The sequence below is a fragment of the Humulus lupulus genome, chromosome 3 (genome assembly GCF_963169125.1).
Source record: "Humulus lupulus chromosome 3, drHumLupu1.1, whole genome shotgun sequence".
NCBI lineage: Eukaryota > Viridiplantae > Streptophyta > Magnoliopsida > Rosales > Cannabaceae > Humulus > Humulus lupulus.
In genome coordinates, this window is record NC_084795.1 from 177,122,766 (window position 1) to 177,145,812 (window position 23,047).

A 23,047-nucleotide genomic window follows, 5' to 3' on the forward strand; every position below is an offset into this window, starting at 1 on the left:
ACATATATTGAAAAGACACCTTGTATGAATTCTTTTCAAACTGGTCATATGTGGTTGATGGAAATATTAAAAGGAAATGAAAGTAGATGTTATAGCATGTTTAGGCTGGAGAAAGATGTTTTCATTAAATTATGCGATGAATTGGAAGCTAATTATGGATTTAAGGGTTCAAAGAGAATGTGTGCTCTTGAGATATTAGGCATGTTTTTATTTACATTAGGTCATGGTGCTGGAAACCGATTAACACAAGAGCGATTCCAACACTCAGGCGAGACAGTTAGTTGATATTTCAACAAGGTTTTAGATGTTTTATGTCATATGAGTGTAGATGTATTAAAACCACCAGACCCAGAATTTAAAGATGTTCCTGAAGAGATATTGAAAGATTCTAGATATATGCCTCATTTTAAGGTAAGTCATACTTTAAAATTATACAATTTTTTAATAATTTTTTTTCTAACTAGAGTATATTTTTATAATCTTGTATTTTTTTTCTAGAACTGTATTTGCGCAATAGACGGTGTACATGTGAATGCTGTAATTCCACTTGAAGATCAAGTACCATTTGTTGGTAGAAAAGGGATACCAACTTAGAATGTCATGGCAATATGTAATTTTGATATGCAATTTATATATGCATATGCTGGGTGGGAAGGTTCTGCTCATGATACAAGAATTTTCTATACAGCTTTACGTGATTCAACTTCAAATTTTCCAAAACCTCCCCAAGGTTGTCATCTAAACACATTTATAAAATATTAAAGTCTTTATAATTTTGTAATTATATTTTTATATTTTTTTTGACAGGAAAATATTATTTAGTGGATGCGGGATACCCACAAATTACAGGTTTTTTAAGACCATATAAAGGCCAAAGATACCATCTACCACAATTTCAACGAGGTAGCAAACCTACTGGTTATAAAGAGGTATTCAACCAGGCACAATCTTCTCTTCGAAGTGTTATTGAAAGAACTTTTGGAGTATGGAAGAAAAGATGGAAAATATTAAGAGATATGCCTAGTTATCCATATCAGAAGCAAGTGAAAATAGTGATTGCATCAATGACCTTGCATAATTACATTCGAAGGCATGCAAAACGTGATCGACATTTTGAGAAAATTAGAAATAATCCATATTATTGTGTAGAAGATCAAACTAATATTGAAGATGAAGATGAGACAACTAGAGCTTCAAATTGAAATGAAATGGACAATACTAGAGATCTGATTGCTGCAAGTTTAATGGGATATAATTAAACTATATTCTTATCTATTTTATTTTATTTAAGTTTTGTATTTTGTCGTATCAAATTGACTAAATTTAAATTATTTGTTATGATCAAAATTTATAATAATTTAAAAATAGATAATATTTATGTTGATTTTTTATTTTTTAAAATTTAATTAATCATTTTATTATACGTATATATTAAAAGAATTAAATATTATAAAAAATCATTATTATTTTTAATAAAATAAAAAATAATTATAAATATATTAATATGTATAAATTTATTCAAACAAAATTAGTTAAATACATATGATACCTATTTTGGTCATTCTGTATTTAACAGCTATCTAATAATGTATAAACTGGCCATAGTCCCATGTTTATCGATATCTATATTATTCTTAATTTTTTTAATGCAGTATAATCCCTTTAATTTCCCTATTCATCTTCTCTGTCTCAATAATACCCTAGTCGTCGCCCTCTTTCCGTCTCTCTAACTCATCCATCTCAAGAACCATGCACAATTCTATTTCTCATCTCTCATTCTATCAATCGGCGGCAGTGGAGGCTTGCAGGCAAAGGGTTGTGGCAGTGGGGACGCACTAGTGAGGGTCGCACCGGGATGGAGTCGCGCGGTTGTTGGAGAGCAAAGGCGGGGCTGTGGGCTCATGTGACTTTGGAGAACAGAGGCAGGAACAAAATGGTACGTTTGGATTTGTTTTTCTTTTTTACAGGTATAGCTTAAGGAAGGTGATGAGGACGACATCGTGGTTCCCCTGATTGATCTTCTTTTGCAGTGTAAGGGTGAGTAACTTTTCTTGGCATCGTTTTTTCTTTTGGATGATAAATTGATTGTTGTGAACTAGGATTGTTGAAAGTGGAGTGTGTGAGTTGTGAATGAGTGAGATGTGAGTCTTTTTGGGACTCATTTGGGGGGTTTCGATGCCCAAATGGGTTGAATTTCAGGACACAATTGTTAATTTTTTTTATTATTATTTGTTTATGTTCTTTAATCTTTGATCTCCATCGTGTATTTGATCTCATTTCTTTAGTCTTTATACAATTATGCTATGTAAATTGTTATTTCTAAATTATTTTGGGTGCACAATGGAGATTTTTCTTTGGGGTTTACAAGAGAAGCTATAATGTATAAAGAATACTTGATTAAGGACTCTGAGCGACTGGAACAAGTACTGAGTTCGAGTTATTATTATGATCTGTACTCGACTCCATGGCTGCTGCTGGGTCTATTCTATCTATGCTCAACCTATTTCATTTTTTTATATATTACTTTTGGTGCCTCAATCCAATGTGTACAACGACTTATATAGGGTTCCTAAAGGAATTACACTTCACATATTATAACAACTTTTCATATAAAATATTGTCTCTAAAGTCTTACACTGCATCTATTGGATATATCTATAGCTAATAAACATATTAATGGTGTCATATGCGTACTTACTATACATAATTGCTACAAGTATAGTTAGAATTTGGATTTAACTTTTTGAGTAAACAATATTTGTCCAACTCCCAGCATTTATTAATTAGTATTTGTTTGTTAATTTTTGCAAGTAATTTATGATGAGTATATAACGAAAACCTACTTCATTAACAAAGAAACAAGAATAAGTTGAAGTGCGAGTAAATATTTATTATTAATTACATCTTTTATTATTAAAATTGGGCTTATGATGATAACATTAATTATTTTAGCAGATTTCAGTGAGACTTTATAGTCAATGATCTGAATGTTATGATGATAACATGGAGTTTGCTGGATTATTATGCATTCTTATTTGGTGCTTGGCTGAGTTTTGAGTTTCTTAAGGCTTTCACTTTTTGCATATAGCTAGACTAGTTACTATGGGCAAATTTTATTTGAAACTGCTTCTATAGTTGATAACTCATATTATATTTTCTATTTCAGTTTCAATCACTTTATATGATTTCCATTAGTTATGAATAGCTTTGGTTTTTATGCCTTGTTATGCATCTTATAATACTGATTTTATTATGTATCATTTTTCCCTTCTTGCACATGATCTCTCTTTTTGTTTTCCTTCTTGTTCACTGTCTATTTGGTTTAAGAATTAACAAAGGGCAGCTGTAGTGGTTTTTTTGGTTTTGTAGTCTCTAAATTTCTGCAGTAAAAAATGGTAGTTGTATTTTTTTTTTGTTGAATCCGTAAATGGTGTTTTAGAAAATGTCTACTGATCAATCATGATTGATTTAGTTTCCCTTTGTTTGGTAATATTACAGTTGTCTTTGGGTTTTTAAGAAATCAATAGTACAGAAGAAAATGATGTTGGTTTATGTGGTTGTGAAATATTATGTCTTTTTTCATTGTCTTAACATACCTACTCTTTTGTTAATTTTGGTGTATCTTCATTGTTCTTCAAAAATTTGATTTTGGACTAGCAAAATAGATGCCATCTGAATGGACTCATCATTCAAATGCTCTTAATATTTCTCAGGCTGACCTTATCATCAACAAGGTATATTATCATATTATAATCTCATTTTCATTCTATCCATATATGTACTTACCCTGTGTTGTATGCACAAGTAGTAAGCCGCATGTTTCTTCATTCCTGGATTATGTGCAAGAGCATTTGTTTTGTCTTGCTACTGCCTGCTGAGAAATTATTATATATGATGTGTGTTTTAGTTACCTATAACCATTGATGTTCAACGGAGTTGGTGTTCAATTGTGCCTTTGTGACACCTTTCTTGTATATTGTTTAGAGCAGATTTTAGACAAGCAATGACTGTTTTCTTTGGGTTCTAGATTAAATAAAAAATTATGGATCATATCATTATTTTGTGGAGAATCGTTTTTTAGTTTATTTTGGTCTGAGATGGCTAGAGAATCTTTTTTTAGTTTAATTTTGTCTGAGATGGCTAAGAGGAGAGACCTTTATATTGCATTGAGTTAGATAATCAGATGTTTTTGCACTCATTTAAAATTACAGTTGAAAATGGAAAACTCTCAATTACTAATCTGCTATTCTTGTCCTTATAGGTACTTAAACAGAGTAGATTTTGATTATTGTAAACAACAATTTCAGGTGCCAAGTCTATCAAGGGTACTCTATATTGGATGGCTCCTAAAGTCATTATCCAGAGTGCTCATCCTGAGTCATTGCCTTGACCGAGAGCTTCTAAATTTCCCAAAGGATTGTGCAACTAAGATGGTACTTTTAAAAGCTCTGTTTTTAGTATATACATTGTTGCTTTGTAACTCACAAATGATTTTTGTCTCTTCTTTTGCTAAGTTATTAATTAAACCTCTGCCTCAATACTCTCTAAGATCATGTATAAGGAATTTGATATGAATATATATATATATACTTTTTTTTTTTTTTTTCATTTTGTGATTGTTTTGCATGTACTGAAAGTATAAAAGTTTCTAGGAGCACTCTGTCCTACTTTTCTCTATGTAGTAATTACAAAAGAATGAATATTTTTATAGTGTATTCTCTCCTTAGTTCTGATTTCTGGGCTCTTTAGTGTATACTATAAATATGAGTGTTATATTGACAAATTTTTGCTTTTTTTATTTATGGTTTCCTTTCTGCATTGATTAGGCTTTGAATCTATGTATTTTAACTCTACTGGGTTTGATTGTCCTAATTAATATTTTTAGAAGTCTTTGACCTTACTATTCTTAAGCTTGCTTAGTAGATTTAATTGTTTTTTAGGTATTTATTGGGTTCTTTTCTTGTAATGCAAATCAGGTGTTAGTGAAAATGCCTCAATGAACTAATATTGCTGTGGTGTCCACGTCACGCCTCAATGTATTCATCTTTTTTATTTGCAAGGAAGCTAAGGACACATTTGTTCTAATTGATCATACTTTGGGCTATATTGTTCATCAATTTAGGAATATTTGTTTCTTTCTTGGTATTGATTAAATGTATAATAAATCTTGGATACTATATGACATCTCATTGAGTATAAGTTTTGTAACTATCTCATTGAATTTATAAGTTTTGTTATTTTAATATTATAAAAATAAATGTTTTTAAATCATAATTTTTAAAGCTCTTAAATAGAGGACTCGCGCCCTAAAATCGTTCCTAAAAAGATTTTTTTGTAGTAGTGGTTCTCTGGTGTGGAAACTTTGCGACAGTTAAAAATTGTCACCATAGATAGCCAATCACGACACCTAATAACTGTCGGTATTGCCAGCAACGGTGACACCTATTAACTGTCGGCGTTGCTAGCAACGCCGACACTTAATAATTGTTGGCGTAGCGAGCAACGGCGACACCTAATAACTGTCGGCGTAGTCAGCAACGACGACACCTAATAACTGTCTGCGTAGCTAGCAACGGCAACACCTAATAACTGTCGACGTAGCTAGCAACGACGACACTTAATAACTGTAGGCATAGCTACCCCTACGCCGGCATAGGTAAATACGACAATAAGTCAACTATCGTCGTTGCTCAATAGCGGCAGTTAAAAACTGTCGGGAAATCCCATTTTTGTAGTAGTGGATAGAATTAAGATCATGCATATAATGAATAAAATAGTCAGCAACATATTAAAGTATGTAATCTTTAATCGATACTGTTTACTGAGTTTTTTGGAAACCTTAATAATAGAAGATTAGAGAGCTTAGAAGAAAGGATTTATGGAATAAAGACAAGGTTTTTTACGTGGTTGAGGCATTAATGAGCCTTAATCCACGAGACAATTGTATTAGAGCTTAGAGAATCTACAACAATAGTGTTTTCTACAAGTTTCAGCAGAGTAACTGTTTACAAGCCATAGGTACCCTTTGCCCAATCCCCCACTACCTGTATTTATAGGTTTACGGGTGCACTGGGCTTGGGCTGGGCTGACTCGAACCCAATAAGGGTATAAATACTGCTGGCTTCTCTAATGGAAGCCCAACACAAAGGATTAAAACATAAAAATACACTAATCTGAGCCCACTGGGCCGGCCCAAACCACATCTGTCATCTGACAAGTTGGGGCTTTAGTCTGGGCATCTCGTGTTACGAGGCAGATTCAGGTGACAAGGTCGGTCAGAGTAGTGGCAGCGCAGGTCTGAACCAACGACGTACAATCCCAAGGTAGCCTTTTCTGTAGGTGAAGTGTGGGGACAACCCCCACACTTCATGGGACGAGGTCAGGGTCACGAACGCTTTACCTTGCCAACCTCGGACAACCGACCCGGGTTTGTTTACCCACGTCCCCCTCCGTTCGTCAAGGTCCCGTATTGTCTACCAGGGGCCCGGATCATTTACCAGGAGCGTGCAACATTTACTAGGTGCTCGGGCTATTCCACCAGGATCCCGGACCGTTTACCAGGCTCTGGGATCATGCACTGCGATCCCGACTGTCATTATCGAAAGCCACGCTCATACCATCTCCCGTATGACTGTCCCGGATGACACTCCCTGGATGCCCTTTGAGCCTCATCTAGACTTGGGTTGCCAACATCTATTTTACTCTTTGCCAAACGGGCTCGGTCTGGGCCCAAACTCATTCGAGCGGCTCGCGGGCTTGAAGCGTGGACCCAGGCACCCAGAAGGAAACGGGGATAACATTTACTCCCTAAGCCTTCATCTGGGCTTGTGCGGTGGAGGCTTGCCTCAGTCCCGGATATTCCCGACATTTCCTCGTTTGTTTCCAAAGTTACGGGTCCGCGGCTCGGGGCATTGCGTGCTGGACGAGTGTGGAACTACTGCCTGCTACATTGAACCGGACCGCGTCCCACGAGCCCGGACCGTTTACCAGGGTTCAGGTTCGTTTACCAAGGCCCCGGTTCATTATGGGGATGCACGTGCCCCCTAGCAACTGTCGCATTGATGGCACTTGATCTTGAAAGGTCCACAAATACCTCAAGGGTCACTATGCTAGGGCTATTATGTCAGCTCGGTTCACGAAGCGTCCCATCCACACGAGCGTGTCCCATTATTATCTCTACGACAAGGAGCACCGTAGGATGGCCCGGCCTTAGAGGTGCTCCTCTTTCTGGGACGTTAGATTGGAGCGGCACGGATCGTGCCTCGGGGGTACAGTGATCCAGTACTCGAGTGGATCCATTAATGTCCCTGCACGGTCCTGGACTATCCGATAGGGGGGATCGATCCCAACCGTTAGATCAAAATCAACACTTTGGCTCTTATAAATACCCCCAGGCTTTCATTTGAAACCTTTACATTCTCGAGCCAGAAAAAGAAACTCGAAGGATTTTTTTATGACCGAGCTTGCCGACGACATCTTCTGCCTTCTACTCCGTCTTCTCCGTCGCCTATTCCCAACGATTCTGATATCTGCACCCTCGCCTGAGCAGACGACACCAGCCTGCCCTCTCGATGAGCTGCTGAATCGCCTCCAACAGTTCAAGACTTAGATTCTACTGTCACTGTTGCCGAACAACAACCATTTTTCACGACTAGCAGTTTACAGTAAGCTTTCCTGACTTTCGCCTTTACTCATCCATATATACATATACATATTTTATGTTGTTTTGCTTATCTGCTTAGGTTGCTAAACCTTGCCTGTGCTTAGAATTAGAGTGTTAGGGAAAGAAAACTTGGTTTGGGCTGCTTTGGACCCCTTCGGGTTCAGGTGGTTCCCGGACAAGTGGCGATGGGCCGACTTAGGAGTGTAGTCTTTATTTTTTGTTCCCGATTAGGATCTTCTGGATCCCTGGTGATCCCAGACCTGATCCGGAAGGGACTCTTCCAAGCAGTTCATAGGAGAGCCCCCGTACCTTAACAAACCTTTCGTGGTTTCGGTGCTGACTGCTTGGTTCATTTGTTTTATTCTGTTATGCTCCCAGATCATTAGCCATGACCACGGGCGTCACCCTTCACTCGGAGGAGCAAATTAACGCGACCCCTATCACACTGCTCGGGTCCAAGACTCCCAAAGGCAACAGGTGGGAGATGGACGTGGTTCCAAACCTGTTCCGGAACTACCGGATGTTATACGCCCTGGAGAAGCGCTTGGGCATGGAATCGACTCCCGGACTGTTCCATAACTGCCTGGCTAGGAGAGAGGAGAAGGCCCACACCTTCGTGGGTGGATTCAGGGCCTGGAGCGTAGGCCACATCAGTGCGGGGGCCACGCTCCTGCTCCACGACTATTTCATGCAAATCCTGATGTTCCGGATCTTGGGTTGCAGGGAAGACTCTTCGTAGGACCAGATCACAGGTTTCGAACCTTCGGCTTTTTACCTTTGAGTTAAAATGTCACGCGATCTTGCCTTGGTACATCTTCAACTTAACTTAAGACTCTTCCCGGATCTCCTCGATGAGATCAAGGGATTCCTGGAGTAAGGCGTGGTTCTGGGCGGGATCGTACGTGTCTCTTCTGTGGGACGGGATGGCCGTTTCTACCGGGATAACGGCTTTGCACCCGTACACCGTGGAGTAAGGAGTGTGTTCAGTGGATGTTATTTCGGTGGTCCGGTACGCCCACAACATGTGGGGCAACTCTTCGGGCCACTTGCTCTTGCAGGCTTGGAGCTTTTTCTTCAATGTTCCTTTCAAGATTTTGTTGACGGCCTCTGCTTGCCCGTTCGCTTGAGGCCTGCCGACTACGAAGAAGCTTTTGACGATACCATGTCTTTCACAGAAATCCGTGAAGTGGATGTTGTCGAACTGTTTTCCGTTGTCGGACACAATCTTGTAGGGGAGCCCGTACCGGCATACGATGTTGTTGGTGACGAAATCCAAGGCCTTCTTCGAGGTGATTGTATTCATGGGCTCCGCTTCAACCCACTTGGTATAGTAGTCGACAGCCACGATGGCATACTTTACCCTTCCCTCCCCAGTCGGGAGCGATCCTACCAAGTCGATCCCCCAATACTGCGAAAGGCCAGGGACTCGTCATCAAGGTTATTTCTGTTGAAGGGGCTCACGGGATCTTCGCGTACCTTTGGCACTGCTCACATTTGCGGACGTAATCGACACAGTCTTTCTTCATGGTTGGCTAGAAATATCCTTGGCGCAAGATCTTTTTGGACAAACTGAGTTCGGCTGTGTGATCTCCGCAGAAGCCTTCGTGCACTTCATGCATGATTGCGCTCAGTTCGGTCCCGGATACACATCTGAGGTATGGCATGGATAACCCTCTGTGGTAGAGCTTTTCGTCCATCATGATGTATCTGTGGACCTGGTACTGAAGCTTCCTGGCTGGGGCCCTGTCTGCGGGCAACTCTCCGATTGTCAAGTAGTGGACAATGGGTCCCATCCAGGACGCGGAGTGGTTGATGGCATTGATCGCGGAGGGTCGAATGCTAGGGATGGGGAGATGATTGATCGGGACCAGCCCAGACAGCTCCGCCTCTGGATCGGTGGCCAATTTTACCAACGTGTCTGTGAACACGTTTTGTTCCCTAGGGATCTGGCGGATGGAGTGCCTCTTGAATGTTTGCAGCATTTCTCTCGTCTGAGTCACGTAAGCAGCCATCTTTTCCCCTTTGGTTTGGTATTCTCCCAAGACTTGTCTGAAAACCAGCTGGGAATCGCTATAGATCTCCAAGTTCGCGGCCCCTACTTCCCGGGCCAGACGCAATCCGGCCAGCATGGCCTCGTGCTCAGCCTCGTTGTTCGACGCCTTGAAATGGAAACGCAAGGAATTTTGTAACTAGTGCCCTTGTGGTGACACTAGGATGATTCCAGCCCCTGTTCCATTTTCATTCGAGGCTCCGTCCACAAACACCTTCCACACGGGCACCGCGAGGTTTGCGGGATCGTCCCCTTCGGTGATCCCGGAGCATTCCACAATGAAGTCGGCTAGGGCCTGTCCCTTGATCGAGACTCTAGGTACGTAAGCTATATCGAATTGACTCAATTCCATAGCCCACTTCAAGAGTCTTCCTGATGACTCGGGCTTCTGCAGCACTCGCCGCAAAGGATGGTTGGTCAGAACTTTTATGGCGTGGGCCTGAAAGTAAGGCCGGAGCTTTCGAGACGCCATTAGCAGACAAAATGTCAACTTTTCAATGATAAGATACTGACTCTGCCCCCAATAATCTCTTGCTCAAGTAGTACACCGGGAGTTGGGCTTTCCCGTCCTCCCGCACCAGTGCGGCGCTGATCGCGTGTTCGATCACAGCCAAATAAAGGTATAGCGGCTCCCCGTCCACCGGTTTTTCCAATATTGGCGCTTGGGCTAGATGCTCTTTCAGCTTTTGAAAAGCTTATTCGCACTCGACTGACCATTCTAAACGCTGGCTTCCCCGAAGAACGTTGAAGAATGGGATGCACTTGTCTGTGGCCTTCGAGATGAAACGGCTTAAAGCGGCTATCCGCCCGGTCAGACTTTGCACGTCTTTGTGCTTCCGGGGAGAGGGCATTTCAACCAGTGCCTTAATCTTGTCCGGATTGGCTTCTATCCCCCGAAAACTCACTATGAACCCCAGGAACTTCCCGGATGCCACGCCGAAAGTGCATTTTTTGAGATTCAAATTCATCCCATACCTTCGAATGACCGCGAAGGCCTCCGCCAAGTTGCCAGAATGTTTGCCGGAGGTTTTCGATTTGACCAGCATGTCGTCAATATAGACCTCCATGTTCCGCCCCAGCTGGGCCCAGAACATTCTGTTGACTAGCCTTTGATAGGTGGCTCCAACGTTTTGGAGCCCGAAAGGCATGAAGATGTAGCAGTATACCCCTTTGTCGGTCTGGCAACTGGTATGCTCCTGGTCTGCTACATGCATAGAGATCTGATTGTAGCCTGAGTAGGCATCCATGAAACTCAAGATCTCGTACCCGGACGTCACATCCACCATCTGATCGATTTGAGGAAGCGGGAAGCAATCTTTGGGGCAAGCCTTATTGAGATCCGTGAAATCGATGCATGTCCTCTAGGTCCCGTTCGGTTTTGGTACCAGAACCGGGTTGGGCAGCCATACAGGATATACTACTTCATGGATGAAGTTGATCGAAGACAGCTTTTCAACTTCTAGCTTGAGGGCCTCTGCCCTTTCCGTTCCCAGGGGCCTTCATTTTTGCCAGACCGGGGTCGCATCTTTGTCGGTGTTCAAGGCATGGCAGATGATGTTGCGGTCGATCCCCGTCATATTTGAATGAGACCAGGCTAGAACCTCCTGGTTCTCCTTTACCTGGGCGATGATTGTGGCCCAGACCTTTGTCGTCAGATTCTTCCCGACTTGGATTACCCTGGTCGGGTCGGTGTCACTAATGCACACCTCTTCAATCTCGTCCATGGGTTCCGGTATGCGGTCGTCTCCTATCCGTGGGTCCAGCTCGTCCTCCTCCCGAACAATCCTTCCAGCTAGAGGAGGCGGAACCTGGCCGACGGCTCCCTCGTGGGGTTCTTCCCGGACCATGTAGATAGGCTGGGTGGACACGTGGTAGCATTTTCGGGCGCTCTTCTGATCTCCCCAGACTGTTCCCACTCCTCCGTTATCACAAGGGAACTTCATGCATAGGTGACAGATGGAGGTGATAGCCCCGAACTCGACCAATGTAGGCCGACCGAAAATGATATTATAAGCAGTGGGACAATCCACTACTACAAACATACAGAACTTGAACGAGCATTGCATCTCATTCCCAAAAGTTACGGGCAACTTGATTTTTCCAATAGGGAGTATTGCATCCTCGTTGAAGCCGTAGATTTGGGTTGGGCATGAGGCCAGATCTATTTCGGTTAAGCCAATCACGACGAAGGCAGGCTTGAACAGGATGTTGACGGAGGTCCCGTCATCCACCCGCACCCGAGACACCAATTTATTGGCGATCTGGGCGTTTATCACCAGAGGGTCATGGTGCGGGAAATGGACGTTACGGGCGTCGTCTTCCGTGAAGGTGATAGGGAGGTTCATCAGCTTCGAGCGCTGAGCCGGGGCTTGGACCAGAGCGCATACCTCTTGATAGTGGTCGAACTTGCTAAGGTAGCATTTTTTATCGTTCCGGGATGGCCCTCCTAGATGAGGCCCGCCTGAGATGGTGGCCACATGGCCATCTACTCGGGGGGGGCGCGGTCCTAGACGGATAGAGCATTCCAGGCCCGGGTGCTTGCACAGCGGGGACCCCCTGAGGGGCCTGCGCTGCCAGACCCTTTGCGTACCCTTCCTGAGGCGGATACACTCCAGGTGCACCCGAGGCCGTGGACTGTCCGGGGACTGCTGACAGGCCCGGAACTCCCACGGGCATCCTGATCCACGGGTGGAGATGCCCTAACTTTATCAAATTTTTGATCTCATCCTTAAGCTGTCGACATTCTTCGGTCGTGTGGCCCACCTCCTTATGGTAGGCGCACCGCTTGCTAGTATCCCTCAGATTCCTTCCCCCTTTGAACATGGGGGTCGGCTTCCGGTAATGAACCGCCCTCTCTGTGGCCAGGAAGATGTTCTCCTTGGTGTCTACTGGGTTGGTGTATTCCGAGTATTAGGGCTCGTAGCCCCTCTTGCCCTTCTTAGCCGGCTCAGACTGGTTTTGGCCCTTCCTGGATCTTTTCCCCCGGGAGGGTTCACACTCGCCTCAGTTCCTCCCACCTGGGACGGCTGGGCCCCGATAGGGGCAGTGCTGTACCTGATCAGTGCGACTCCATATCCGGAAAAAGGGGTGGACTGGGCTGGGGCAAACCCCGAAGAGGCAGGGCCATATACTGTGGGCGTGGCGAAGGTCATTCCAGGCGCGGCTGCCGATCCTGGTGCAGGGGAGTGACGTATTGCTATGCCAGAAACTGCACCTCGTGTCCCAGAAATGCTTGGGCATTTGGCTGAGGTGCTGGCTGCCATCTGAACGCCTGGATCTGGGCCTCTTCCCAGTTAATAAATCCTTGGGCCCTCCTTATGAACTCCTCTAGGCCAGCCGCCTTGCTACGCTGCATATCGTCCCAGAGGGGGGATCCGGCCCAGATCCCGAATTGCAGCGCCACCAGGCGCTGCCCATCATCCACCTTGGTATTGGAGGCCCCTTCGGTGAAACGCTGGATGTAGGCTCTTAATGTCTCTGTGGGGAGCTGTTTAATATTGGCGAGGGCACTGATTTGCATGTCCATTCTCATGGCAGCCACAAATTGTTTGCGAAACGCCGAATGTAGTCCTAACCAAGATTGGATGAATCCTGGCTTGAGTCTCTTCCACCATTCTTTTGCAGCCCCGCCTAGAGTGATTGAAAAACAGAGGCACTTGTCGTCGTCGCTGACATGGGCCACGGTCATTAATCTGTTATACCGGGACAGATGATCCTTGGGGTCGGTGTTCCCCGGTGTAGGCGGTTAGACTCGGCATCTTGAATCCCTTGGGGAGCACAGCGCCCAGAATGTGCCTCGCGCAGGGCTCCTTATCCTCTTCGTCAGAATCGGTGTTCGCTCCTTCTTGTTTTCGGACTAGGCGGTTCGTGACCTTTTTCAAGGCGGCCAACTGCTCCATGAGCTGCCTGGTGTCACGGGCCGCCAACTTCGATACTCGAATTGACGGAACGTTCTACACTTGTTAGCGCTCTTAGCTAGCAAGTCAGCCTAGAATTCACACCTGTGGCAAGCAAACTCAATGGTTAGCCACATTACAATTCTCATACAAGTAAGGGCAATTATGAAGCGGGAGCAAGCACGAGGAAAGCTATCCAGAGACAACATCCCACACAACAATCAGAGCATACAACACAGTCAAGTGGCACGCAATGGCCCAACGAAGGTAACAAATAAGCAACACATAGACCGCAAAGAAAGCATACACAAAGGGGCATGGCAAAGCATCGCATCGTTTTATTCATATAAGGCCTTGATAGGGCAAAAGAGTACACAGCTTAAGCCCCTATCTGCTGGTGGCCATGGTGCTTCCTTAAGTCACCAGGTCACCCCCCCCCCCCCCCCCTAAGGAGCTTTCTAAGGAAATGAAGTCTTCCCAGGAACATATATGATTTTTGTCTGGGAGACATATGCATAATTACAAAAGTGCCATCCCTTACCCATGAGGTTTCTTGGTGCAAGACTTGATTAATGATCAAGCACCAAGGCATGCTCATACATACAAAATGGCCCCCTAGAGGTGTGTCATGACGCAGCACATCACACTCTCCCCCACTTAAATCTTTGGCGTCCTCGACGAACCTGCCCCTTGTTGATCTTCAATCTTCTGCGTATGCTTGTGCAAGTCCTCCGCCCTTTCCCAACAAATTTCTTCATTTCCGAGCCCTTTCCACTTAACCAGAAACTCTTTCTTCTTCTTTCTGTCCACGACCACAGTCCTCTCTGCTAGGATTTCTTCAGGTTGTCTGCTGCTTCGTGGCTTGACGCTGACTCCTTCTCTGGTAGACTGGTTGCGCGCTAGATCTTCTGGATCTTCATGATACGGCTTGAGATTGCTGACGTGCAAGACCGGGTGTATCTTCATCCATTCTGGTAAGCTGACTTTGTAGGAGGTCAGGCCCACTTTCGAGATGACTGGAACAAGACCCTCGTATTTGCGGACGAGTTTGATGTCCTTATTCCCTCAGAATCTCAGTTGTTCGGGCCTTTGCTTGATCATCACTAAGTCGCCTGCTTTGAATTCCAGCGGTCGTCTCTTCTGATCTGCCCACTTCTTCATTCTCTTTGATGCCTTCTCCAGATAGGTTCGGGCAATCTCAGTGGTTTGCTTCCAGTCTTTCGTGAAATTAAAGGCTCTTGGATTTCTTCCTCGATACTCTTCCACTGTGTGGGGTAACAACAGTTGCTGACCGTTAACAACTTCAAAAGCGCTCTTGTTTGACGAAGAACTCTTCTGAGAGTTGAAACAAAATTGAGCTATGTCTAGTAGTTGCGGCCAATTCTTTTGGTTGGTACTGAAGAAATGCCGCAAGTACTCTTCCAGCATCTCATTGAATCTTTCAGTCAGTCTGTCTGTCTGAGGATGGTAGCTCGAGGAAATATTTAGTTGTGACCCCAAAAAGGTTGAATAACTCGGACCAAAAGGTCCCTGTGAATCTTCTATCACGGTCACTAACTATATTTTGGGGTACTCCCTAATACTTAACTACATACTTGAAGACAAGTCTCGCTGTCTCTTCTGCCGAGCAATATTTCAACACCAGTATGAAGGTTGCATACTTTGAAAATCTGTCCACGATCACCAAGATCGCACTCAAGTCTCCCGTCTTCGGTAAACTAGTAATGAAGTCAAGTGACACACTCTCCCATGGTCGGCTTGGGACTAACAAAGGTTCCAACAACCCTGGCGTCTTGTGTCTCCCCACTTTGTCTTGCTGGCAGGTGAGACAGGTCCTGGTTTACTCCCGATATCGTTGCGCATTTGTGGCCAGTAGTACCCCTGCTTCAATAGGGCATGAGTTCTCTGCCACCCTGGATGACCCGCCCACAAGGTGTCGTGACACTCACTCATTAGTGTCCTCCGCAAATCTCCCGTCTTTGGAACATATAAGTGACCACCTTTGGCCCACAAAAGATCGTCTTCTACCCAAAATTGGCGAGTCTTCCCCTCTTTTGCGAGATTCATGATGGTCTTCACCATAGGGTCTTTCACCAGGTTCTCCTTAATGCCATCTCGGAGTGGAGTGGTCACCATGCTAGCTGACATATTTGCTAGCAATTTTAGAGCCGCTAACTCAGCTTTGCGACTCAGGGCATCAGCTGCCTAGTTTAGATGGCCCGCCTTGTGTTCGAAATGAAAGTCGAATTCTGCTATGAACTCCTGCCATCGTGCTTGTTTAGGGGTAAGCTTTGGCTAGGTGAGGAAATGACTCACCGTGGCATTATCTGTTTTCACCACAAACTTCGACCCCAACAAGTAGTGCCTCCACACTCGTAGACAATGAATTACTGCGAGAAGCTCCTTCTCTTGTGCAGTGTACCGCCTCTCTACCTCCGTGAGTTTGCGGCTTTCATAAGCTACGGGGTGGCCCTCTTGTACAAGCACCCCTCCCAAAGCATGATCAGACACGTCTGTCTGCACTTCGAAGGGCCTACCAACATCTGGTAAGGTGAGGACAGGATCTCGCATCATTGCTTCCTTCAAACTCTTAAATGCTTCGACACACCTATCGGTCCACGTCTAAGTTACACCCTTCTTCAACAACTTGGTCAAGGGTGCCGCCCTTCTTGAATAGCCCTCCACAAATCTTCGATAATAGTTGGCTAAACCAAGGAAAGAGTGTAATTCCTTCAAATTGGTGGGGGCCTTCCATTCTTGAATGGCCCGCACCTTCTCTAGATCCATGCGGATCCGACCACGTTCTACTATGTGGCCTAGGAACTTGATTCTCGCTTGTGCGAATGAGCACTTTTCTCGCTTCACATAGATTTGGTTCTTTCTCAAATTTTGAAACACTTGAGATAAGTGTCGTTGATGTTCTTCTATTGTGGAGCTATAGACCACAATGTCATCCAAGTAGACTACCACGAACTTGTCTAGGTATTCATGGAAAACTTGGTTCATCAACGTACAGAATGTGGCTGGTGTGTTTGTCAACCCAAACGGCATGACTCGGAACTCGTATGCTCTATATCGAGTCACACACGTTGTCTTCGGCTCACCCCCTTCTGCTATCCGCGCTTGATAGTAGCCTGATCTCAAGTCCAGTTTCTTAAAGAATTTCGCTCCACTCAACTGGTCGAATAAGTCGGCAATCAAGGGGATGGGGTACGTATTACGCACTGTCACCTTATTGAGAGCCCGATAATCAATACATAGTCTCAAGCTCCCGTCGTGCTTCTTCTGAAATAGCACGGGCGCACCATATGGTGCCTTCAATGGTCTGATGAAGCTTGCCTCTAGTAAATCCTTCAACTGCTTCCTCAGTTCTGCTAGTTCAAGGGGTGCCATCCTATAGGCCGCCTTTGCAGGTAGTTTGGCTCCCGGCACCAGCTCAATCTGGTGATCAATCCCTCTTCTAGGTGGTAAGGCTCTGGGGAGTTGATCCGGCATAACCTCCCCATACTTCTTCAAGACCATTCGAACTTTTGGTGGGATGACTTCATCCACCGTATCCTCGTATACTGTGGGTAGGATAATATACGTGGGCTCTTGTCTTCTCACGCCCTTCTTCAATTGCAAGGCTGACAACAACTTGGTTTTTGGGGGCTGCTCTACTTTAGCAGGCACCACTGCAGGTGTCTCCCCCATTATGAGTAAGCTTCCCGTAGCTGGGATGGGAATGGCTCCCTTTTCCGTAAGGAAGTCCATACCCAATATCACATCAAAGTCGTCCATTCGCACGACCACCAAGTCAGTCTGCCCCTCCCACGAGCCGATCTTCATGTTCACCTTTTTAGCCACGCCGGTTGTGGCCAAGGCTTCTGAGTTAACCGCTTTCATGCGGCCATGGTCCTTCTCCCATTTCAGTTCCAGACGTTTAGCTTCTATCTCTGAAATGAAGTTGTGAGTGGCGCCCGTGTCGATCATCACACTTCCGGCCATTTTACCGTTTAGAGTGGCGTCCACATACATTAGTCCCTTTCCATGGGTCTTCTTCACTTGCGCACTGTGTTTCTTGAGAGCATTCAGCATCCGGAGGGCACCCATGTGCGTATACTCCTCCTCCTCCTTTTCGTTGGTTTGTTCCCCTTGGGCAAATGACGCCTGAAGGGCACTCATCTTGGATTTGAAAGGACACTCTGTCGACTTATGAGGTCCGGTACAGATCCAACATGTAAGAGGCTTCTTGAATGGGGGGTTACTACCTTTGCTAGGAGAGTTAGACTCCACACTCCTTTTCTCTCCTCCCCCACTCTTGCTTTGCCAAGACTTCCCAAACTTTTTACTCCCAACATTACTTCCACTAGTTGACGGATTGGTCTTCTTGGATTGAATGTTCCCTGATGAGTAATCAGTCAGTCGTTCGGCAGCAGCTTGAGCAGTGGCTAGGTCAGCCACTCGTTGTCTCTCGAGCTCTTGCTTTGCCCAAGGCTTCAGATCTTCTAAGAATGCGAAGAGTTTGTCCACTTCAGACATGTCTTTGATATCCAACATCAACCCAGAGAATTTCTTCATGAATTCTCGGATTGTTCCGGTGTGCTTCAGCTCTCTCAAATGGCGTCGAGCTATGTAGGCAACATTCTCAGGGAGAAACTGCGTCTTCAACTCTCTCTTCAGATCTTCCCATGTTGTTATGGTGCATCTGCCTTTCTGAATATCGTCGTACTTCGTCCTCCACCACACTTTGGCATCTGTATAAAAGTACATCATTGCCATGGTGACTTTGCCATCTTCTGATTCAGCTCTCACGGCTCTGAAGTAGTGCTCCATATCAAAGAGGAAGTTCTCTAAGTCCTTCGTGTCTCTAGCCCCACCGTAGGGCCTCGACTCAGGGACTTTTACGCTCCCATATTCCATGCCAATGGGTCCAGTTGCAGGCTGATTCCCAACTGCCCTCATGGTGAGGTTCAGCTTGGTGTTCATCTCCAACATCTCATCCTTCATTGCCTCAACTGACCCCCTACAATTCTCTACGAGGTCATTTAATGCTTCTTGTAGGTCCTTCACCGCTCGTTCCACTGCCTCAATACGTTTCTTCCTCTGAGGACTATTGGATGTGCTTGAAAGGTTTTCCCTCCGCTCGATTACCGTTATGCGGGCTAGTAGATTGGTCGTATCCCGCTCCAACACAGCCACGCGGTTTAGTGCGTTAGTCGTCTCCGGTTCTAGCCTGACAGAGCTAAGATCCCTGACTCTTTCGTCCAGGCCATCTAGCTCTCCAACGCGCCTCTCCAGCGCTTCAATCCTTTGAGTGTTGCTCAGCATCCTCCAGGGTCACCAAGCTTTCTCAAACTTAGCTCTGATACCAACTGTCATGGGCCGCAAACTTCGATACTCGAATTGACGAAACGTGCGACACTTGTTAGCGCTCTTAGCTAGCAAGTCAGCCTAGAATTCACACCTGTGGCAAGCAAACTCAATGGTTAGCCATGTTACAAGTCTCATACAAGTAAGGGAAATTATGAAGCGGGAGCAAGCACGAGGCAAGCTGTCCAGAGACAACATCCCACACAACAATCAGAGCATACAACACAGTCAAGTGGCACGCAATGGCCCAACGAAGGTAACAAACAAGCAACACATAGACCGTAAAGAAAGCATACACAAAGGGACATGGCAAAGCATCGTTTTATTCATATAAGGTCTTGATAGGGCAAGGGAGTACACAGCTTAAGCCCCTATCTGCTGGTGGCCATGGTGCTTCCTTAAGTCACCAGGTCACCCCCCCCCCCCCCCCCCCCTAAGGAGCTTTCTAAGGAAATGAAGTCTTCCCAGGAACATATATGATTTTTGTCTGGGAGACATATGCATAATTACAAAAGTGCCATCCCCTACCCATGAGGTTACTTGGTGCAAGACTTGACTAATGATCAAGCACCAAGACATGCTCATACATACAAAATGGCCCCCTGGAGGTGTGTCATGACGCAGCACGTCACACCTGGCCACACCATCTTCTAGGGGAACCCTCTCATTCCTCCTGTCATTGAGGTCATTTCTAAGGTCGCCATCTCAGGGGCAGATCTTTTCCTTGCGGGCCCGCTCCTTTCGAGCATTCAGCCCGTCGCGCAGGTCTACCCGGGACGTATCGTCCCCAGAGCTGAGGGTGTGATGCTCATCATTATGTGGGCGGTCCCGACGACTTTTGTTCACTGAAGTGTTGGGATGTGAAGATCGTTCCCGTCCGACTTGCCCTGGGGCATACCGGGGCTTGGTACCCTGTGGCCGCGTCCCTTGCAAATTGGTCGGGCGGCCCTGTCTTGGAACTGGGCACACCTTCTCTTTCCTAGGGAGCGGTCGGGGATGGGTCCCGACTTTCGGGACTGGAGGGTTTTTCCTTTTCTCTCGGTCTGGGTTTCCCAGGCCTTGCTCGGGAGCTTGTCCCTGAGGAGGGATCAGACTTGCATCCTCAGGGGCGCCATTTCTGGCCTGCGAAGCTGGCGGTTGCGCTCCCGGAGGCGGGACAACTAGGGGATTAGCCGCCGAACCCTGGGCGGCTATGAAAGCTTGTAAGGCTTTGAGGGACTCTTGCATCCGCCGAGTAGCCTCCTTCTCCTTAGCAATCCTGGCTTCTTGGTCCAGAACTTGCTGCCTCAGTTTAGTCACCTCCGGATCCTCTTGGTTGGGGTCCACTCCTTCTGGGATCTCGGGATCCTCAAGCTCTAGGTCATGGTATTCCCCCTTATTTCCCTCTTCCTCATAGTAGTCCTCCTTGTATTCCGCTCCACCTTCATAGTTCTACGACTCGTCGGGCTGGGACACTGATGGGGAGCGTCCTCAGGTGGACTCTGAGGAAGAGGCTGGTTGGGCAGTGGCTCTCCATTGCCCGATTCTTGGTTAGTAGGGTCGAAAGTGGTGTGTCTTGTGTTCACCATTGTTGCAGATGTTCGAGATCAACTCTAGCTTTCTCAAGCTCTCAATGAGAGCACCAAAATGTTTACCGAGTTTTTCGGAAACCTTAATCATAGATGATTAGAGAGCTTAGAAGAAAGGATTTATGGAATAAAGACAAGGTTTTTTACGTGGTTGGGGCGTTAATGAGCCTTAGTCCACAAGACAATTGTATTAGAGCTTAGAGAATCTATAACAATGGTGTTTTCTACAAGTTTCAGCAGAGTAACTGTTTACAAGCCAGAGGTCCCCCTTGCCTAATGCCCCATTACCTGTATTTATAGGTTTACGGGTGCACTGGGCTTGGGCCGGGCTAACCCGGGCCCAATAAAGGTATAAATATTGCTGGCTTCTCTAATGGAAGCCCAATACCTAGGAATAAAACATAGAAAATACACTAATCTAAGCCCACTAGGCTGGCCCAAACCACATCTGTCATCCGACAAGTTGGGGCTTTGGTCTGGGCATCTCGTGTTACGAGGCAGATTTAGGGGACAAGATCGGTCAGAGTAGTGTGGCACAGGTCTGAACCAACATCGTACAATCCCAAGGTATCCTTTTCTGCAGGTGAAGCGTGGGGACAACCCCCACGCTTCATGGGATGAGGTCAGGGTCACAGACATTTTACCTTGCCAACCTCGGACAACCAAACCGGGTTCGTTTACCCACGTCCCCCTCCGTTCGTCAAGGTCCCGTATCGTCTACCAGGGGCCCAGATCATTTACCAGGAGCGTGGAACGTTTACTAGGTGCTCGGGCTATTCCACTAGGATCCTGGACCGTTTACCAGGCTCCAGGATCATCCACTGCGATCCCGATTGTCATTATCGGAAGCCACACTCATACCATCTCCCTTATGACTGTCCCAGACAACACTCTCCGGATGCCCTTTGGGCCTCATCTAGACTTGGGCTGCCAACGTCTATTTTACTCTTTGCCAAACGGGTCCGGTCTGGGCCCAAACTCATTCGGGCAGCCCACGGGCTTGAAGCGTGGACCCAGGCGCCCGGAAGGAAACGGGGATAATAGATACTTGCTAGTACGATTTACTAAGCATATAGATGGATGCATGTAATCAAGATTCTGATTACTAATGTGGATAGAAATCTTAGTAAATACACTTTAAATAATTAAGATTATATATGATATGACCAATGTGAATTAAATTCTCTATATAAACTTACCATTTGCCATAATGATTTAATTCATATCTAAAATGATAATCATTTGTAGATCAATCTAAATTTTGAGTAGTCATGAACTCTTCTTCATGTCTATTGGATCTTTTGATTCATTCGTTAAGGTCTCTTAATATAATCAGGCTAGTGACTTTTGTTTTGGAGATTCTATAACTTGAATGGCTAGGAGCATGATTTTACAATAATGGAATCAAAGCTTTCCCAACGGACCGAATATTGGTTCACTTAAGAGTTATTTCTGGAACCGAATAGTTATTGAGCTCAAATCTATAATATGATTGTAAATTAATTATTTATTGGTGAATTAATTGTACTTAAGGAACAAGAGGTAATTAGAAGGCTAAAAAAATACACTTTGACTAGCTCTAATCAATGAACCAATACTTGGAGAACATAACTACATGTATTGATTATATCAATGCCTGCAAGAGATTACTCTGTAATATAATTCTATAATTACTAAGAGTGCAATTTCTAATTTATAGTGGAGTAATAATGGAAGTAATAAATAAGAATATTTAATTAAAGAGGTTAATCAATAGTCTGGTTTATTGAAGCTTAATATTATAGGTCCATAGTGTCCAAGTCGCCTCTGTACTACATTGTCAAGGGTAAATGTGTCATAGGCAAGATTATAGGAGAGAATGACTAAATTGTAAATGAATTAATTTTCAAAGGCTAAGTGATAATTATGTATAATTAATTAATTGACTTATTAGTTTTTATTTGCAAAATTTATATTATTTTAATATTGATTAGATTTTGGATTATATTATAGAGAGTTTAATAATATCTTAGCATAAGACAATTATTCAAATCTGATAATATTATATAGAGATAATATTAATTGTGAATTAACAGATATTTATTTTTGAAATAATATTTAAATTTTTAATGAATAAATATATTGTCTTAATTTTAATTAAATAAACAAATGAGAAATTTGGAGGCACTGAAGTGTGCCACACGCCACTCACTGTGCTTGCATAGTGAGTGACGACACATTCTGCAGCCATGTGCTTGAGATTTGAATTTGAATTGTTGAAATTTAAATGTCAAAATATGGTTATTTTATTTTTTTAATTATTGTTTTAATTTGATTAAAGCAAATATTTAAATAAAGTATTTTACTGATCAATTTTTGAATAAGAAATATAAATTGTTGATTATCTCTAGGTTTAACACCAAACGCATCAGTCGATAGATTTTGTAAGTGTGAAAATTGGAAAATCTCTCCAAGCATTCTCTTCTCCAAACTCACTAGATCTCATGTATTGAGAATATCTAGAGAGCCTAAAAATTAA

General features: G+C 44.5%; 1 non-coding gene across 1 annotated transcript; it reads left to right on the plus strand.

The window, feature by feature from the left end:
• The first annotated feature begins 2,921 nt into the window (after nt 1-2,921).
• Nucleotides 2,922-3,012, plus strand: LOC133828427 (small nucleolar RNA R11/Z151). The gene has a single exon (XR_009891038.1). It is a non-coding gene; the product is annotated as a small nucleolar RNA R11/Z151 (small nucleolar RNA).
• The last annotated feature ends 20,035 nt before the right edge of the window (nt 3,013-23,047 follow it).